The sequence below is a fragment of the Lissotriton vulgaris genome, chromosome 5 (assembly GCF_964263255.1).
Source record: "Lissotriton vulgaris chromosome 5, aLisVul1.2, whole genome shotgun sequence".
Classification (NCBI taxonomy): Eukaryota; Metazoa; Chordata; class Amphibia; order Caudata; family Salamandridae; genus Lissotriton; species Lissotriton vulgaris.
Window position 1 is genome coordinate 195,010,746 of NC_141693.1, and position 16,677 is coordinate 195,027,422.

Here is a 16,677-nt window from a genome sequence, read left to right on the forward strand (position 1 = left end):
GGTTTGAATCCCAAGGATTTTGGGACACATTCATTTCGAATAGGTGCGGCCACTGAAGCAACAGTGAGAGGGTTGCATGCCAACAGTGTAAAGAGGATTGGGAGATGGTCTTCCAACGCCTATAAGCGTTATTTGCGATTGCACACAACGCCTATAAGCGTTATGTGCGGCTGCACATGTTGTAAGGTACAACTAGATCACCCTGACACCTGCCTTGTCTGTTTATCTTTCAGTTTCTCGAGCCTGTGACGCAGGGCGGAAACTGGTACCGGGCCATCAACAGCATCCATCATCATCACGGCAAAAACAGGAAGACAGAAAGAGGACACATGTAGTATGGGTGCTGGTCATTCATATGTTAAACGTGCTAAATCAGTTTCCCTTTCAGGCGAATGTAGACGGAGGGCGGAGCACGAGGTTTCAAGATTTTCTTTCATAGTAAAGGGGGCCTCCGTCTTAATCAGCTTAGGGGCTTCTTTTCAGACTTACTCGACAAACACACCCCACCGCCCTCACGTGTTATCTTACACCTGTGGTAAACGATTTGGTAAAACTGGGCAGGAGGGTCCTGTTAGAAGAGATTATCTTGGTAGCAGGTTGGCTAGCGAAGTTGCTCCCGGGCTGCACCATAGTGTGGTCTCAGTTGATACCTAGGCTGCAGTGGAGGGGGAGGTGAGGGGGGGGGGCTCTGTTAGGGCGTTGAATCACTCGATAAAGAGGATCAAAAACAAGATAGAGAAACTGTTCCTAACACCTCAATAGCAGAGTATTCCACATGGGTGCATCTGGGGGGATCATTTCTACTTACAGGATGGGGTCCACCTGACTGAGACAGGCAATGAGTTACTAACGATGAATATTTTGGCATGGTTAGAGGGTTTTGCGAGGTAGGTATGACCTTTCAGTGTAGGAGTTTTGGGGGAGGCCAGATAGTCGGTCAACTATGCTGGCCTGTGGCGGTAAGGTCATGATCGGTGAGCACCAATTTAAGGTTCTTAGGGGGCGGCACCATTCTCAAATGAGGTCCACCGGGGGGAGGGGCCAATGGTCTCTCCTAGAACTTATAGGGCAGGATGTCCGGATGGTTGGAAGGGTGCGGAGGAGGGAGTCACGCTTTCCTTGGGCTGTTAGCCACCCCGCACGTACACAGTGACATCATAAAACGGCGCAGAGTAAAAGGACCCTCCTTTTGGTATAATGGAGTTCACGGAGCGTACGGGGTAACCAGGAGAGGGACGTACTCTCCCGGTAACCGGGCCCTGTCGTGCATGCGCACTCATACGTAAGGGCGTAGCTGGATAATAAGGATCCGACACCGGTTAGCGACCTTGCCGTTGTTAGATTCGGTCAGGAAAACACGCTGTATTAGACATTTGTTAAGGTTAGCCCTTTCATACATGTCTACATTGTTGTAAATCTAATGTCAGAATTTTGCATATCAATGATTGTGTAAATAATGTTTTATTTCAACAATTTTTAATTTGTTTTCATATTTTAATAAATACGCTGGGGGGTCGTGAGACCCCCTGCCTGCCAAAGAAACTCCTTGCATGGCTAATTACTGTAAGTGTTGATTTGGTGGTGCACAGGACAGGGAGGGGGTGGTCGGTAGTCCCAGACCATACGACACATGAATCCTCAAATACTCAATATACAGGTAAAGAGAACTAGCACAGAACATCCAACATATATGAATCCTCAAATACTTAGCATACAGGTAAATTGAAGAACCACAGAGCATCCAACATATATGAATCTTCAAATATAGAACATACAAGTAAAGAGAAGCATCCAATATATACACAAATCCTCGAATACTGGATATACAAGTAAAGAGAAGCACCACAGAGCATCCAACATATGTGAATCCACAGATACTGAATTGTACAGGTAAGAAGAAATATCACAGAACATCAATAATGAAGTGTTTTTAAAATACTGAATATGCAGGTAAAGGGAAGTACCAAAGGACATCAAGAATACAGGATTCCTAAAATACTGAATATACAGATAAAAACAGATGCCACAAAACATCGATAATACACGAATGCTAAAATACTGAATATATCGAAATAAGTACAACAGAACATCAATAATACAGGATTCTTCAAATATTGACTATACAGGAAGAACAGAACATCAATAAAACAAGATTTCTTAAATACTGAATAGACAGATAAAGAGAAGGACTACAGAGCATCCAACATATATGAATGCTCAAATACTAAAATTACAGGTAAAAAGATATTCCATAGAACAATAATAATACACAAATCCTGAATATACCGGCAGAGACGTACCACAGAACATCAATAATAGAGGATTCTTCAGTACTGACTAGACAGGTACAGAGAAGTACCACAAACACCTATACTACACATGACAAAATGTCAAATTTTGAATATACAGGAAGGAGAATCATCAAAGAACATCGATAAGACGCACATTGTCAAATACTGAATACACTGGTATGGAGAAGTATAACAGAAAATTCTAAATATATGATCTTTAAATACTGAATGTACATATATAAAATAAAAACCACACAACGTCAATAATACACAAATCCTCAAATACTGAAAATAAAAAGGTACAGAGAAGTACCACAGAACATCGATAATACAGAATTCTTCAAATACTGAACATACAGGTATAGAAAAGTACAACAGAGCTTCAATAATGCATGAATCCTTAAAAACAGAATATACATGTATGAAGAAGTACCGCAAAACACTAATAAATGAAGCCTTGAAAACTGAAAATACAGGTGCTGAGAAGTACCACTGGACAATGACTAAACATATATTCTCAAATACTTCATTTACAGGTATGGCAAAGTACAACAAAACTTCAATAATACATGCATCCTCAAATACTGAATATACATATAAGTTTAGATACCACAAAACTTCTATAATACAATAATCCCTAAATACTGAACATAAAAGGTAAAAAGTACCACAAAACATTTATCCTACACGAGGTCTTAATTACTCTTTATACAGCTAACCGGAAGAACCACAGAACATCGATAATACAACAAGTGCACATGTACAGAGAACTATCAAAAATAAAATATAAAGCATTTCTTTATGTACATCTATCAGATGCAGTATTCAGGCTCAGTAGCTGTGGACACTTGTAAAGACAGAAAATAATTAACTTAAATTAAAAAAAATGCTGTAGAGAGGTAGATATATTTCGACAGCACATTCCCCCGATGTGAAAAGTAGGATGGGAAAGTATTTTCCAAAAGAAACATCTAATTAGAATGGCAGCTATAAGTAGCTCTTGTGTCTACAGAGTGTCATTCCGGATAAAAAAAAAAAAAAACAGGAAGTTGTGTACTGCAGTCAAAGTATAGCTTCTTCTTCTCCACATTTAGGGCCAGATGTATCAAGCCAAATTGCGATCGCAAACGGTGAAATTAGCAGAATTTCACCGTTTGCGATCGCAAAATCGTAGTGTGCAATGTAGGGAAGAAAAAACCCACTTGTAAAACAAGGAACGCACAATTTGTGATTCCCTATTTTGCGCACGCATTTAGAAGATCGCAATTTGCGATTCCCTAAAAGCTATTCTAGTAGCCATTGCAAATTGCGATATTGCTTTAAGGAAATCTCAAATTCCACCAACTTCAAGTTGGTGGCAATTTGCGATTTCCTAGAAAAAAATGCATGTTTTTTGCATTTTTCAAAGTGCCATGTGGCTCTAAGGGCATGTATGTGCGCCACAGGTGCACAAATGCACATTTTACGGGCGCAAGAGGGTGTCCTTTTAGAACCCTTGCATCCTTGAAATTGCAGGCGCAATTTGCGCGTACCTATTGGGTACTTCAAATTGCGCATGCAATTCCCATTCATTTCTATGGGCCTATTGGCCATTTCTGATTTGGGACTCAAGGAATGCGTAGGAATCGCAAAATATTAACAGATTCCTACATACATTGTATTTTGCGAGTCTACAATAACGAATCGGTAAAATTCGATATAATAGAGCAGCAAAATGTAATGTTGATACATCTGGCCCCAAGATCCCAAAGATTCACTGGACGGTCTCGTTGCAGCTGGAAACAAAGCCATCTCTGGCAGCATCTTTCTCAACATTAGCAGCGATCTCCCTTTACTACAATTGTTTATTTCACCCTTTGCAGCCTCGGGGAGCAAGAAATCAAGGGAGAGTCAGAGATGTTTTAAGGTATGGGCAAAGCGGGCTCTGGCCCAGGGCCCCCACCTTTCCAGGGGCCCCATCATTAAGTGTTCTGGACGGTTCTCGACAGTGGCATAAAACTACAATGAGGTGGCCCCCTGCACAATGTGAAAAGGCGCTCCCAAGTCTCCACTATTTCATAAATATGCAAAGCCCTTGCACTGAATGGGGGTCCCATTAAATGTTTGGGGGCCAACAAAGGTTGTCAATGATCAGCTGGTAGATGCTGAGGGCGGGAATGAGCTGAAAACAGACAATAAATTCAGAGTTTATCAGAGCAGGGGGCCCCAAATTAGGTTTGGCCCGGGGCCCCCAAAATCCTTAAGATGTCCCTGGGGAGATCTGCTCAGCCTCACATGCCTTTCATATCATGTTCAATTAGTGAGAGGAGGCGGGGCACCAGTGTGTAGGAGGTGCCATCTGAGCCAGTCTACAGCATCCATTGATCGCTGGCGACCTGTGACATCATTGCCTTATAAACACACCGGTTCTGATGTCACACCTCCCTTGTTATAAGAATGTAGTGCCGGCACATCATAAGGAGACTATACTCTTCAGTGCATTATCAATAAATATAGGAAGCAAGAAGAAATAGCGGAGAAATAACCAGAAAAGTCATGAATCGAGATCAATTCTATGGTAGGTGGCGATAATATTTACACACATGCAAGTTAATTAAAACGTGTGCACAAGGAGATAATTCACACGAATTCCACCACCCATGCTCTCAGTGCTTAATTTGCACAGGTGGTTAACATATCACTCATTTTTGACGACCAGGATTTCTTTTTCATCATCAATCTTTGACCAAGAGAAAGAGACGAATGAAAGAAACGGGAATAAAAGGAGGAGGTAAAACATAGGAAAATAGTGACAAAGGCAGAAAGAAAAGAAGAAAAAGAACCTGTAAGAGCATGATAAAGAGATAGGGTGATAGATGAAAAAGACATAAGGTGGAGTCAAATCTAGGCAGCCCTTCACGTAGTGGGAACTTTCAGGAGTCCTGGGCAGGCCAGGCTTACTGGGCTCTGATTGTGAGATTCAGGGTCAGATACCACCGATGACCTGGGCTAAACCATACAACTGGACCTCCAGACAGGCACCAAACATTTAACCCTCGACTTCCAGCAGATCGTGGGTGAGCAGGACAAGGCTTACTCTAGTAGGTGGTATGGGGTTAAAGAGCCCGAACGCAACAAAAAGCAACTAACAGTTAATAAATGGTTGTCCAGCCAGTGATCGGAGTTATCAAAAGAAAAGTGCTTTGTTGCACTATCTTAAGCATAACAGGCAAAGGGCATCCCCTGGTAACAAGGGGAGAAAGAACCAGAAGGGATTACAGGGACAGGTTCTGAAGGAAAAATGTTTGGGCCCGTTGCCCAGTGAGGGAGGGATTCAGTGATATCAGAAGGGTGAACTGATCCAGCTATTTAGCTCACACACAGTCACTGTTATTATTCCCTTACAATTACGACCCTCCCATTTGGGGATCAAGTTAACAGTACCTGTTGACCATGTACAATTGTACATTCTCTTTACAGGCCATTCCGGTCGTGTTGCTGTCAGTGAAAGTGTGACGGATCCATTCCGTGTGCAGTGCACGGCCTGTCGTGCAGTGAGGCTTCAACTGCGACCTAGACAACGAAACATGTAAGGAGTGCTGCCCCCTCCCCCACCCTTTCTGTATAGCAGCAGCACCAGTCTGTTGAGGTTACACTGGAGGCGGTAGACTTTGAGGTCACAGGGATCTTGGTGCTGGAGTCTTTCCTGGTCTCAACTGCAACCCCCCCCCCTCTTACACACACACACACACACACACAAAAACTGGTGCCCACACCCGATCACAGCGGTGACCCTCTTGAAAATGGTCTTCACTTTTCCTTGGCACTTGTAGAATCTAGAATCCATTTTGTGGCGCTACACTTTCCAGTGGTACTTTCCTTTGGTTGAGTTTTAGGATATCCTTGGTCACAGTAAGGTGTTGTGGTTACTACTGGTAAGAGACACCCAGGCTCTGGACCTCCCACTTTGTAGCTTTGTGCTGGCTGTGCCGCATTTTGCAGTAGTGAGCCATTTGCAGTCCTAGCTTTTTGTGAGTAGGATCTTTTATGTGTGCATGTGCACCTCTGGTGCCCCCCCCCCCCCCCGAGCAGTCAATCAGCTCCCACATTCGTAGTTGGATGCTGGCATCATGCCTTGGCAGGCTAAACAGATTTTGCCGGGGTTCTGGTCTCTTACCTGCTAAGGGGTGTTTACAATAATTACTCCAGTCTTAGAGCTCAGAGGAATTTCCCGATCAGCATTAGTGTGGGACACCAGCCTACTGGTAAGGAGATCTTGGCACACTAACTGAACATTTCTGGTATACTTAAGTTGAAGTCAAATGGTGTGATCCAATAGTTTAGTTCTGGAACTAATTCTGGGCAGTTCAGAATCGTTGTGATCTCCACATATTATTGTCATGATCTTTGTCAAAAGGGTGAGTGGGGGGTTGTAGTGAAGCTGGGAATCTTCTCTCAGGAGAAACCCAAAACAAGGGCACTAAATATATGTGGGTTGTCCCACTAACCTACCTGCTAATCCGGACAAGCGCCTATCCAGGGTGACACTGGGGGAAACTCCCTGACTTCAATGGGACCCACCGTCTCCTCTCCTAGACACCCTTCAGTCTGACCCACTACAAAGATCCCTGTAAGGTCTGAAAATGACACTCCTATTCATACTGGCAGTCGGGTCTCTCTCTCTTCCACTTCTTAGCTACCACTTGATGTGATCACATCCAAAATGGACGTCAGTGTGGTCAAGCCACACGTACTTCATACACTGTACCTCACATCTATGGCCACACACCTGTTATTAGACTCACAACAGGATGACTAAAGGACCAGTGTATAGGGACTAACGCAGAACTGAAAAAAGTAGGAGATGTTGATAGGTGCTCTCCTAGCAGGCGCCAAGTAAAAAATCATGCTCCGCTTACAATTTTTTTTAACACTGCCACCACTGTCAGTCCTCTACAGCACAGGAGGTAACAGCAGTCACACCCAACCTGTCAACCCCAGACTGTGTTTCATTCTTTGCCAGTACCGCCCAGTTCATTTTTATTTTGCACATCATGCCACCTCAGTTTGGACCCAGCCATTTGCAATTCAGTCGTAACCATGCTCCAAAGGAAGCGGTCCAGCCTGAACTGCGAGGAAAGGTCCTACCCGGACTAGAACACAAGTACCCCAGGACCGGTTTCGCCCTTGCTATGGACTCATCAGACGAGTATAGCTTGGTTCCAGTGACACAATTTTGCATGAGACCCACGTCTGGACATACCCATCCCGATTAGGGTGGCACACAAAGGTATACAAAAAGGTAATGGATGGAATGCATGAATTAATCTCAGTCACTGCACTTCGGTCTTGATCCTGCTTTAATGGGAGCAACCCTGCCTAAATTGCCAGGCAAGGTCCTCCACGAACCAGAACACAAGCAACCCAGGACCAGTGCCACCCTTTTTATGGGCTCATCAACCAGGTATCGTGAGAGAAAGCAGGACAGATTTTGGGAATTGTTACATGCTAAATGTACGTACATCTAAATGGTTTCATTGACTCCTCGAGGCGAAACAAAGGACAGCCCCGATCTAGAGATAGTAATTGAGGTGGCCTTCAGTGATGCTGCATTGAGTTTACCAATACAAAATCTCAAATTTGTGCCTGCTTTTAAGTTATGAGACACCTGGGGGGTTCCGAAAAGTGCATTTTCTATCCATCGAAATGGCTGTCAATCAGGATGCACCGCATGTTTCTCATATAATACAAAGTTTCACTAACAGACCTCTTTTAAATAAATTAGGAATACCCAGTACTTGGCCTTTAAGAGAAGTCTACATGTCAGATGCAGCAGTTTTTTGTCAGAGAGGCATTACACGATGGAATGTAGACGAACAATATCCATTCACACTACATTCATCTACCATCTGGTAGCGAGATCTGCCCTAACATTTCCAGACACATTTGAACTACCTATTTAGGTGGAAAAAGAGTTTGCACAGACGTGAAGTCCGAATTACCTGTGTGTATTATACCAACATGATTAGCCATTTCCTCACTGTTGAATGTTCTGAAAATCCTGTTGGGTGCTTCAATTGACAATTTCAATAAATATCAGGGCTGGTTCAGGCTGTAAACATATGGGGAAAGGTTCCTCGTCCATCTGGCTCGCGTACAAATGAACCCGCAAGGTAAGAAAGGCTTTTTCGTTATTGAAGTCACACATAGAGACTATAGCACATCACTCGTATTTTTTTTAAAGCTAAAAGGATGCTTTTGAATTACCCAGTGTTAAAAGGAAAAATATGAACTAAGCACCCCTTTCGAAGAAATTAAAGGCATTCCTTACATGTTATAGGATTATTTTGACTGTATACCTGAATCTAAAGCCCGCATACTGAATGATGTATTGTACTATTGCATTTTTTTTAAAAGGTAGAAACATTGCTTTTGAATCAGCAAATGGAAAATTAATCCTGAATAATACTACAGGCTGTGAGCAAAACAATATAAATATTCAGAAAGAATGCATGTGAAACTAAAACTCCATAAAAATCACATAAAAAAATCCCAATATAAATTTTATTTTTAATAAATATAAAGTGCATCAAAAACATGTGAAAAGAATATCAAGAATTTCCTAACGCAACCAATAATAAGGCTGCTTCTTCAACTATTAAGGATAATTAAATGAACATATATAAGACGAACTATCATCAGTTACACTCTCACTCAGACACACAATGAATTCAAATATTTTTCTTAAAATGTAATGATATACCAGACTTCCAATGCCAGCTCTGCTCGCCCATGTCTGTAGTTGCTGCCCGTTATCTCAGTTCTAGGTAAAAAGAGTGCTGTAATTTCTGTGATGATCAATCACAATGACAACTGCACCATCACTGACATTTGGATACGGGTGCCACATGGGGGAACAGTGCAAAAGACAACTTTGTGATCTCTTTTGGCATTCATATGCTTTGCACAGAGGCAGGCAGAAGATCTGGGTTACGCTCTAACCTAGGCCCATCCAGAAAGCAACACTCCAGCACACATTAGTATTTTTCAGGAGAAAAAAAGATTTACACATATATATCTAAAGGTAAAGACAAAGGGGTTGGACAAGGCACCAACATCTATTTTGATTCCTCAGTAACTGGGACCAAAGGCATTTGATTGGTCAATGACATATTTATAATGTGAACTTTGTAAACGGAATCACCTCTAGATACAACTTGTCTTTCATGGATCACCTTCGCAAACCTGCCTGTGCATTTTTGTGAGGATTAAAGGGTCTTTCAAAAGGTGAGGTAGTTTATGTAGCTGAGCTGGTCCGAGAAACAATTCCAGAGATTAATTACATGTATGAAATGACTTCAATGGCCTCTACAGGAGTAGTCAGAGGATGTGATCATTAGTAGGTGAGATTTGATGGATGGACGAAGGGCATGAAGATTGTACTGGAAATGCCTACGACAAAGGGGTGAGGAGCCTGTTCTGTGAAGCTATACGGATTGGGGAGCACCTTGGAGGAGAATCTTTTTTAGAGTAAAGGCTAGTAACTAGCGTTTTCCGAAGATTGCAAAAGTTTCTCCAAGCGAGGTAGGACGTAGTTCAAGACTACTCAATGTCTTGTTTCTTGGTGATCCACGTATGTCACATTAATGTAGTGGAATATTTATTCTCTGAAGTTGGATGCTAATGTGGGTTAGAAATAGCACAGGATGCAGTGCAGCATATTCATATTATTACTGAAATTATTAATTTAATATGAATTTTATCAAATGAGACAAAAATCATTGCAAAGTAAAAAAAAACAGGATAAATGTAATAAAATACATGTCCAAAGCCTACTCTTAGGTGCAGGAGACCAAATATGCCTGGGTTTACTTGTGTTTCTGCTGAAAGCTTTAAGTGTAAACCAGCAGTTAATGGTCGTTGGATGAGTGATCTGCATGCAGACCACAGTGGGGGTTGGATTTGGGGCGGCATCTTGGACTGAAACCCATCAAATTACTCCTACAGTTTTGATTTAGCTTTTATTAGTGACATTTTTTTTCGTAACAGTACGACTCACCATATATGCTTGTTATTTAACCTCATTACTCAACATTAAAACTACTCACCAAGCTTCTCCACTTTCTGACACATTATAAGTACATTGGAGGAATACAAAGGAGGGAAAGCATCGTGTATCGTCATGACCCATTAAGGAATCAATAAAAAGCAGACAGTCCAACCAATCCTGGACAGATCAATATATTGTGTTTCACTTCAAGTATTCTAATAGGCAATACGTAAACTTCTTTTCATTTTATCAGTGGACTGGCCATGGTTTTATTCCGTTGCAGAATTAGGCGTAGTTCATGGTTTTTGTACCTGGAGAAGTTGCAAACTTCTTTTCCAATCAGACAAGTTTTATTTTTAACTAAATAATTTAAAACGTCCAAAGATGTTACTCTGCTGAAAATAATGAGCCAGCAACAATCCATTTTGTAGATTTTTCTCTTGCAAAGTATATTGGGGTGGATCTTCCCCCCACATTTTAGGAGAGAAATATCTTCAAATAGGTACCTTCCCTAAAGGACCGGCCTGAAGTATAAAACATGAGAGGGTCTGTGAAGCATTTCCCAGTTCTATAAATGCTGGTGTTTATTTACAACTAGGTTTCCAATACTGTTTTCATGTTCCTCTTTTTTCTCTCATGCACTTTCCCATAACCTAGCTTTTCAGGCAGGTTGCATGCAACTGCTACGAGTATGAGCAACATTTACATATGAATCAAGCCGTCTTTGTGCAAACAAATTCGAGCCCGAGCAAAAAGACAATGAGCCATTTCTGTGCTCCACCTATTCTAGCACAAATTACATTTTCAGGCCATTTGTTGCACTCAGGTACCGTCTTCTAGTGTCTTGTGATGCTACTATGAGGAAGCTGCATACAGAAGCCTTAATCTAATTCCACTGTGAATAAGTCAGGGCTCTGTTTGGAGGTATGGGGTGACAGCCATTTGGATCCACCATAGAAAACAAAGTAGACCTGCATGACCCGTCATATAAAAATACAGCCATACTGCACATCCACCTGAGCATAAATGACCATCTGCAAAAGAAATGGTAAAATATGTAAGACACGTGTGTTTCAATTCCCCCTATCATTGGGCCTAAAGTGTGCCTATATAGTCATAAAGTACAGTTAAAGTGGAAGGAACTATCAACGGTGAACAAGTCATGGCCTGTGGGATTCCAAGGGGACCCCAACTCTCAATGCAAGGATGATCCCACTAAATAGGATGTGAGGGGTCCTTGCTAGATCACCTGGTATACTTAGGGTATAATGCAGCAATATTTAGGGCTCACAAAGTCCTATAACTAAGGCAGGTGACTGTGAAACCTCCTAACTGAAGGATGGGTTGCCAGCCTTGTGTGATGACCCAAACATGCTGTCAAGTGACTATGCCTCTTGCCAGGTCTCATGCACCTGTTGACTAGTGAGAACAAGAATTCTCCTGGGGTGGGGGCAAGAACCCCAGACAGGGGTGGACAAGCCTTTTATTCCACCGACCAATTCCCCAATGGATTGGAGCCCTTGGAGGCCGGTTTTTAGGGCTGGGGGCGCACGGAGCATAGTGGGGGGCCTTCCAGAGAGAGTAAGAGGGGGAGGAAGTGGGAGGCTTGGAGAAAACAACCAGAGAGGAAGAAGAAAGAATGGATGGATGGTTAAAAAAAAAAAAGGAGTGATTCGGATGGTTTGAACATTTTTGCCAGGACTGCTTTGGTTTCCTCGGTGTGGCCTGTTACTATCTGGTAGTGGTGTATAAAGGTCTTGTGCCTTTTCTCTCCAGCTTCTGGACACCTTGATGTTAATCCTAACCTGGAGTCTCAGTGAGGTGTCCCCCAAGTGTGAAGCAGTAAATCTCCTCTCCGTTCTGAATTTTCTCTCCTACGCTGCTTCGCTCCCTAGAATGCTCTCCCTCTCCTGACTGCTGGCATTCATACCTCTTGCATGCCAATAATCGTACTTTAATTTTTTTTTAAACAAACTTTATTGGCATTTTCATTTCTTGCATCAGTTGGTGATTAGACATTTTAAGGCTTGCAATATTCCTAGTATTCCAACAGTGTTGTCGGGCTGGGTTACATTGCCCACGTTACTTAGTATAATTGAATTAACTTAATGATTCCATATGTGTCCTACGCTTATTATCGGTGGCTCCATGTTACCTTCTGATAGGGTATCCCCCACCAACCCCCAAACTACCCCCCCCCCCTCCTCCCATGCTGCTGTCGTCTAGGAAACCTATGGCTCTTTGAATGTGGGTGTGTGGTCATGGTCACTTTCTATATTTGCTAATGGTGTTGGGCCTTGTTCCTTCCCCCGGGTCCATTAGGAGCAAACATCTTATTATGTGGCATTTTTCCACACCTGGGCCAGCACCACTACCTTCAGGTTGAGAAGCAAAAACAATCATTTGAAGTCCTTCTGGTAGTGTCAAATTGAATACCTATTTTAGACCTGAGGTATGGAAACAGGATTTCCTGATGTTCATCCACTTGACTTGCGATTGTTGTCTTTTCTTTCTTTCAGTTCAGCTTCTCCTAGCCTCAGAGATGCTCTGGCAGTGCTTAATTTGAGCAGGTGGTTTCCGGTGCTTGGCACCTGTGCCTAATTGTCAACAACGCACTTAAAACAGTCTGCCACATGGTGGTACTGCTCATCAGATTTAGAGATGAGCAGAACATTGGTTGTTCACGGATACAATATACATGCAAAATGACTAATATCTACCTCCCTAGCTATTCCTTTAGCTTTGGGGACCTGGAATCATCGGAACTGTCGCACTTGCAGGTGGGGGAGATGGTTAATAGTTGTTTTGGCAGCTATGACAATGGGTGGTGCAAGCTGTAGAGGCCTCCTGACTAGAGCACTGGCACCTATTTTACAAATTAAGCACTGTCTGGCACACTTCATAAATAAACACATAGATGAGAGCAAGGGACATAAAGGTGCATCTTAATTACTAAGCACTAATATTGATTCCGCCTTGTCCTACTCTTCCTCACTACAGTCCTAATGAAGATTACCAGCAAGTAATCAAGGCTTTTATTCATAGCCAATTATCGACTCACAGACACTCACTCTGTTGTCTATTATTAAAAAAGAATTCCAGTTTATTGATCTCTTTGTTTTATATTTATTATGTGTAAAGCGCACCAAACGCCAGGTTCTATCTTTAAGGAGCATTATACGAGCAATAATCAGGTAAATGCACAACAACCAAAAGAGGACATGAATATTCAACATATCATGGAGGGGAACAAACTGCAGCTTCAGGGATAAAACAATCAGATGGGTGAAACGGATCAGATAACCTGTGAAAGGGACACAGACCCCAGCCAGAAGCACAAGAGATCAAATATCAAAAATACCTGAACCCAATGATTGTTAAACCTAAAACACAACACTGCTTCACATCTTAATTCTTCCACATCCCATGAACACCAGATGTGAAACACGCACGCAGTTTACTCAAGGGCTTCTACGGGTTACACAATTCACAGTCTTGAATATTGGGACCTCCTACTTCCATTGAGCCATTGCCAGAGGCGAAGTCAGGGTATGGTGTGCTCTTGTGCAAGGAAGGGTCCGCCCCTCCCCCCACCCACGGCTGCTCTTTGAACTGTAGCAATAATCTGGGTTCAGCGGGTCGCTCAGGCCTCTGGGCCCCGGGGCCACTCCACCTGCTGCGCCTGCATCAACTCAAGCTACGCCCTTTGTTATCGCCGCAATCAGGGCGCAAATCTATCATGAACGCAGAATCATGAAAGAGGAGGGGCACTTTTGTAATCACGTGCGTTGGAAATTATGAAAAGGGAATTTACAAGCTATATCCGACAAAGAAATTAAAAAAGCCGTGAGGTGAGATTTAAATGCGAGGCCGACACCGTATATCAACGAGAAATGGGCACCTGTGATATGAACTATAATTTCTATTTTATAGCACACATCACAGGCTGTGTCCTCTCTCGAATATTACATAGTGAGGACCACGGTGGTAACTCGTCACTTTATTTCACCGGGGTCGACTGTCGGAGCAGGAGAGTTCTAGCCGGTTTGTGCAGAATGCATGGCCGCAACAGAAGAGCAACCGACTGACCTTTCTGGTTTCTTTCAAAAAACGATTGGTGGAAACTTCTAACAAGGGACGGCCTGCGCCGAGCATTACTTTGCACGGCAAAGGTGACGGAAGGAGTGCAGTTATTCGACGCATATAATGCCGTGTTGTGTGTGCATGAAAGCATGGCCGTTTCAGGTTGGTATCTCGCTAAACTTATCGGATGACCTTCATGGCTGTTTTGGCTACACGTGTGCAGCAAGTCGTGCAGGAATCCGCTCTCCGGCAGAGGCTTCTGCAGCACGGCGGGCACCGCTAGCTGTCCCTGTCCCTGAGGTGACAATAGGCAGCGGGTAGGGTTGCTGTTGAACTCGCTGGTCTCACCTCAGAGCCAGGGCTGGCGTTTCACCTTCAGCCAATTAGAGCAGAGGTGGGCTCCAGGGCAACTGACGCCCGCCTGGTGATGGATGCGGAGAGCAGGATGGATAATGTAACTGGGTGAATCAGCAGGCTCCGGCCTTCGGTCAGTCCTTCCTGCGCACACAGGGCCTGTTCTACCTGCATACAAGACCTGTTCGCGGTGCCTGTTCTACAGCACATGGGGTCTATTCTTGCTGTGCACACGTGCACACGGGGGCTGTTCTGCTGCCCACTGGGTCTATTCTTGCTGCGCACACCCGTACACGGGCCCTACTCTGCGACATAAAAGGCCCTTTCTTACTGCCCACACCTATAAATGAGGTCTGTGCTGCAGCTCACGGGCCACATTCTTGCTGCGCACACCTGAACACGGGGGCTGTTCTGCTGCCCACGGGGCCTCTTCTTGCTGCGCACACGTCACACCTGTTCACGGGCCCTACTCTGTCTGACACATAAAGGGCCAATTCTTACTACACACAACTATAAATGATGCCTGTGCTGCAGCACACAAGGCCTTTTCTTGCTGCGCACACTGGTGCACGGGCAGGTTCTGCAGCACAGGGCCTACCCTTGCAGGCACAAAGGGCCTGTTCCTGCTGTGCCTACAGGACCGGAGCTTCCTGAGCACACACAGCCTGTTCTATCGACACGGGTTGCCTATGCACCTGTATCGGCACAGCGGACCTGCACAACCTACCAGTGTGAGCTATTCTTCCTGTACCCTGGGCTATTGATCGTGCGCGCCAAGGCCTGCTCTGCCTGTGCTGTGCGGTGGCCGCAGGACCTGCACACAGGGCGCGCACTATCAGGACACCTTTACCCTGAAAACACCAATGTGCACCGTCCTTGTGCACCAATGCCTCCTTCTCTCCCTTCACGCACTAACTGCATTGATCACAGGCCCGGCACTGTCAGCACGAACAGCCGGCCCTCGGTGCACACACGTCTCTGCACTTGTGGCCGGATAGACTTTGTTCGAGGCACATGAAGCGAACTGGCAACCCTACATGTGACCTATGTGAGCCGTGGAGAGATGCTTTAATCCCACGCTACTGGTGCAAACTGTATGGCCTGGAGTCCGGGAATGATTAACTGAGCAAGGAGCCTCGACCTCCCCAGCAAAATACACGCATCCATCATGGCCATGCGTCGAGAGAGGAAGAGCGGGGGAAGGGGAGAGAGAATGGGTTTAATGCATCGAATGGACCGTGCACGGGCATTAAGCACATAATATGTACTATACGGGCATTAAGAACACTATACTTGTATGTGCATTAAATAAATAAATTAATGAGCCTGCACAGGCAATAAGCAAGCAAGCAAGCCAGCCGGGGAACCGGTCCGGGCCCATTATTTGGAGCCTGCGCCGATGTTAAGCACAGTATGATGCGTCCTGTATGGACAGCGAAAAGCACTAACATGTGGATGGGCATTAACCACTCTATGCATATGCACGTGAGACACGCTGTACGTGCTGTACGAGCATTGAGTACAGACTGTGCAGTATGCATGGTCACAGGTGCATTACGCGTGGAATACATCCTGAAGGGAATTCAGCCAGTATACTGCTAATAACATCTATGTCGTGGTTTTAGACGGTGGGGGGTGGGGGAGGGGGGCGTGGCGTCGGGTGTCTGCGGGATGTTCCATTGCCCCACCACCTGCTGGTTCCTAGATCCCTGCGTCAGGTTTTCGGATTCAAGTGCACAACAAGCACCGGCAATTACACCGCGAAAGGTCCACAGCATGCCTCACTCTCCCCTTATCACAGCCCCGAGGGCAAACATCCGCCCAGGAACCAGAATGACCGGGCCAGGAAGCAGCAGCAGCATTCGCGCGGGAGCGTCAGCACGTGCTGGAAACACGCACGCGATGAGTCTGAACTGGAAG

At 44.4% G+C, this 16,677-nt stretch overlaps 1 protein-coding gene across 1 annotated transcript in view; it reads right to left on the reverse strand.

Annotated features, from left to right (window-relative positions):
• LOC147710458 (dual specificity testis-specific protein kinase 1-like) overlaps nt 1–16,677 on the reverse strand; it is a 413,858-nt gene that overhangs the window by 378,103 nt on the left and 19,078 nt on the right. The window lies entirely within an intron of this gene.